General features: G+C 45.5%; 1 pseudogene; it reads right to left on the bottom strand.

Moving 5' to 3' along the window:
- Positions 1 to 1,413: 1,413 nt before the first annotated feature.
- On the bottom strand, positions 1,414 to 4,203 carry LOC143439971 (sperm motility kinase X pseudogene; annotated as a pseudogene).
- Between the last annotated feature and the right edge of the window lie 391 nt (positions 4,204 to 4,594).

Raw genomic sequence — 4,594 nt, 5'->3', positions numbered from 1 at the left:
TGTCATGTCTCCTTTCTCAAAGAAATGAACCACCATCTACTGCCTGGTACAGAAACCCCTGCATGGCCTTTTGAGGATGTAGGTGGATCCATAAGTAGCCCAACCAATCATGGAGATGCTGTCATGTCACAACTAGTGTGCCCTAAAGAGCCACACATGGATTGGATTTGAAATCTGACCCACAGCACAGAATGTTTTATGTGGGGTCACCAGATGATGGCACTGGTTTGGGAGTCTGTGGAATCTTTGGAAAATGAGACATAAGCAGCCAGAGGTTGGCTTTGAATGTTATTCCATCTATAATTCTGTGTCCAGCTTCTTCTTTCTTCTTCTTTTTCTTCTTTCTTCTTTCTTCCTTCTTCCTTCTTCCTTCTTCTCTTCTTCTTCTTCTTCTTCTTCTTCTTCTTCTTCTTCTTCTCCTTTTTCTTCCTCTTCTTCTTCCTCTTCCTCTTCCTCTTCCTCTTCCTCTCCTTCTCCTTCTCCTTCTCCTTTTCTCCTTCTCCTTCTTCTCCTTCTTCTTTCTTCTTCTTCTTTCTTCTTCCTCATCTTCTTTTTCTTCTTCTCCCCTTCCTCCTCCTCCTCCTCCTCTTCCTCCTTCTCTTTCTTTTTTTCAAACACGAACAATGTATTGTATCAAGAAAATAGTCTTTTTGTTCTGAGGTTTTTTCATGCCATACATTTTTTGTGTCCATGTTCCAGCATGTGACACTCTTGGTAACACTTGTGCTGGCAAATCTTAAACCCAGCTCTTGTGGATATCCTCAATGACTGATATTCCCTTGGACAACCCATTTACCTAAAATCAGAAATCCTTCACCTTTCATTATCCTGGACCTTTTTTTATGAGGCATCTTTGGGGTTTCACTTCTCTAGGTATTGATTAAACTCACTGCTTTAGAAGGGACCCAATAAAAGGGTCCCCCTACCCCCCCCCACAATGTCTGCCAGTGTTCTGGGTCTTGCAAATGACACTAGTTTCTTGGAGGACTTCTTTCTGGTGTCCATGACTAGGTGACTGAGAAGGCAGTAACACCAGCCGATTCTCTTTGCCCCATATACACAGCAGTGGAGTTGGTGAATGGAGGGGACATGAGATGCACCTTATCCTGATCACACTTGACTCCTGCCAGTAGAAAAACTTCCCCCACCCCACCAGTGAAGAACTTCCCCAGGCTGCCTCAAATAGGGTTTTTTGTTTGTTTGTTTGTTTGTTTGTTTTTTGTACAACAAAGACTCAGGATAAGGTGCTGGGTAGTCCTGAGATTAGAAGATTTTACTTCTCTTCTTCCCAGTTTCCTCTGGATGATAATGCTACCTTGTCTCTGCTGCCATATAGGAGGCTCTCCATCAATGAGACCTGTGTGACCATCTTCCATCCATGTGTTAGGGCGCTGAGGGACATCTCATGCCCTATGCACCATGCATATAAAGCTGTTCTCAGGCTTTGTCCCTTGTTCAGTGTGTTCCCAGGAGTCCTTTGGTGGCCACTGCACAGGGTCATACAGCCAGTAAAGGCACTAGACTTGCTCCTTGGGGGACACAAAGCTGCAATAGCAGCAATATCCCTATAGGGTATAAGAAAGAAAACAGCTCTGACCTTGTGAGATACTGTTGAAAATAAAGTCAGTGTATACTAGAGTGTGAGGATAAGGAGGAGTATGCATCCAACCACTTAATTCCATAGGTTTCTTAGGTGGTAGAAGGTGGGCAGGAGACCATAAGGCAGCCAAAGGAAAGCCCTCCCTGTCAGACCAGAGGGTCTTAGTTGTTTTTTCATCAACAGGTTCTTATCCATGATCATGAATTGGAAACAGTTCCAGCTCTGGCTTCAACTGTCAAACATTTCAAACTTTCACCTTGGCTCCACTCAAAACACAGTTGGTGGGCTTCACCTTGCATGCTCTCAGATGCCCAGGGGTAGTGTGCACCATGGCATGTGCTGGCTTCACATGGCTCCTGTTCGTGTACACTCTACCTTTTCCTTATGAGCACACTCTCATGGACACTCTGCACTCTCGTTGCTCTGTGTTGGGCTCCAATCTGGCCACCAATAGTTATCTTGGACACAAACACAAGGCGATCAGGCACGCTGGGGTCTCTGTTTCCAGTATCCACTTGCCTCTCCTAATGGCTGAGAGGTACATCTGGAGACAGGCAGCTGATGATCTCCACAGGCATGGCAGTTCCTCTAAGGCCTGTTTTCCTGATGATGACCTGCATGCTGTGGTACCTTGTTTACAGGATTCCAAAGGTGTTCCATGGAGCACCTCACTTGGCAGGCACAATTGTGGAACCACCGACCATCACGAAACAACCTATTCCCATGGTTGCCACCATGGCCTTTGTAACTCACAGCCAGGATTCTGTTGATGGCTAGGTGCATTCCCTTTTGGATTGGCAGGCAGCAATATAAAGTTCCCAGGCCTTTTAGAAAGCCATTCTTCAAGGTCTTCCAGATCCTTCTATTAAAGGGGGCCTGGGGATGTGGTCTGACCCTGCCATGGAGAAAGTGTCCCCAGGCTGTTTTTGGGGAGCATGACCTGGACTCTCTTTCTTTTATAGCAGGACCCTCACCCCTGGCCTCCTTGCTGGACAATTGAGGTGGTCTATTTTGTGAGTTCATGTTGTCCATTGACCCAGCTGCAGTGACAATATCGAGCTGTCTCATGAGGTCCTGCTGAGGTGAGGTTGGTGAAGGAGTTGGGTTGATCTTTTCTCTGAATATTTTGGTGCCCTTCCACTGGTCTTCCTCCACAGAGGCATCATGACATGAAACACACTGTGAGGACCCCTTGCTCTTTGAATAGGTAGAGCCAGTTTTGGAAATACCCATGGATGACCAGATGGGGTGGATTTTCAGTAATGAATACTCTAGTGACTCTATGATAGAGCTTTCTTCTCAAGTGTCACTGCTCTCTGGCTCCCCGCAAGTGCTCCTCAGGAAGTGAGCCTTCTGGTCAAGCTGGGGGTGGATTAGGTGAACTGGAGTTGTATTCTTGTCGAAGCAGTTCAGGGTGAGTGGCATAGTGTGGACTCATTGTAGTTCTTTTTCCCTTCTCAAGACTTTCTGGTTCACTGGGAAAATTGAAGGTGGGAAGGGTAGGCACACTAGATTCCCTCCTCACAGCTGTTTGGTTTCACGGTTGGCCCTGTATTTTTCAATGTTTGATCACACTGCTTAGGATCTGTTTTGTTGTTGTTGTTGTTGACTTGTCTTTCCAGGGTGACTGTTGCTTGAGCATTAAATAAGTAGCCATCACCTGCTCAAACTTTTTCTCTCGCAAACTTTCCCTTATCTCTCCTGGATTATATCCCAGGACACCCATAATGTCCATTATAATGGGGTTGGAGTAGTTGTCGGAGTTCTCTCCCAAAGAACCAGGAGAAGCTTCATTGTTATGTTACCCACTTAAATCTGACTATGTCATGGACTGTTGGACTTTCTCCAGGGTTGACAGTTGACAAATTTGCTATCACATCCCAAAAGTTCTGCTGACAGTCTGAAGTTCACAGAGTACTTTCTTGCCAAGATCCTATGCTTTACTGCTTCATAGGTATAGCCCTTGAAAGGGAGGCACCCGGTCAACATGAAGCTCCAGATATCAATTGCCCAGCCATCGTACCCTTTACCTGCAAAGAGTTCTGGAGCACAGTGAGGGAGGGTCCCACAGAACGTTCCTAGCTTCTGGCCCATGATTATCTTGGTGCTCAATCCAAAATTGTTCAGTTTTGCATTTCTTTTGCGGTCCAATAAAATGTTTTAAATCCTTGCTTTAAATCCTTGTGGACAATCCCTTTCTGGTGACAATACTGAAGGGCACATACCATCTGTTTAAACAGCCTGTGGCACTCCTCCTCTGCTAGGTAGCCAAACTCCACAATTCGGCCCAGCAGCTCTCCTCCCACAGCGTGCTCCAGAACGATGAAAATGTTTTTGGTGGTGTCGATTATGTGTAAAAGTTTAATAATATGGGGATGATCAAGGGATTTCATGATTTCAATTTCGGAATTGACGAGGGTTTTTTTCCTGCTTTGGGGGAGAATTTTTACTGCTACCTTTGTGTAGGTGAGGAGATGGCTTGCCAATTTTACTTCCCCGAATGCTTCTTGGCCAAGGATTGTTAATATTTTGTAATGATCTGTTAAGGTGTCCTCCTCAAAGGGGTTGGACCTAAGGTCCTAACACACTCACCGTTTGTTCATCTTTGTTGACAGAAATGGTCAGTGTCCACACCACAGTGTCAAAGTCCAAGCAGGTTCACCAGTATCTGAGTCCACATATTTACCAGAATTCGAGTCCAAAATGTCAGCAGTATCAGAGTCTAAACCTTCACCAGAATCCAAGAGTCCAAAACATCACCAGTATCCGAGTCCAAAATTTTCACCAAAGTTCAAGTCTCACAAATAACCACCACACTACTCCCTGCACTAGAAGGACAATATCCAGTCCTGAGCAGTACATTATATGAGTGGGCATCTGTCATTTATCACAGTGGTTCTTTGCGAGGTCAGAGCAAGACATGGACCAATGAGGGATGGGCACGGTCCTGCCCCAAAGGACCGTATTAGTTAGTCTATAGTAACTGCTACCAAG

The sequence above is a fragment of the Arvicanthis niloticus genome, chromosome 28, assembly GCF_011762505.2.
Source record: "Arvicanthis niloticus isolate mArvNil1 chromosome 28, mArvNil1.pat.X, whole genome shotgun sequence".
NCBI lineage: Eukaryota > Metazoa > Chordata > Mammalia > Rodentia > Muridae > Arvicanthis > Arvicanthis niloticus.
Note: the sequence above shows the minus strand (reverse complement) of the source record. Positions and strands in the feature narration are given on the sequence as shown.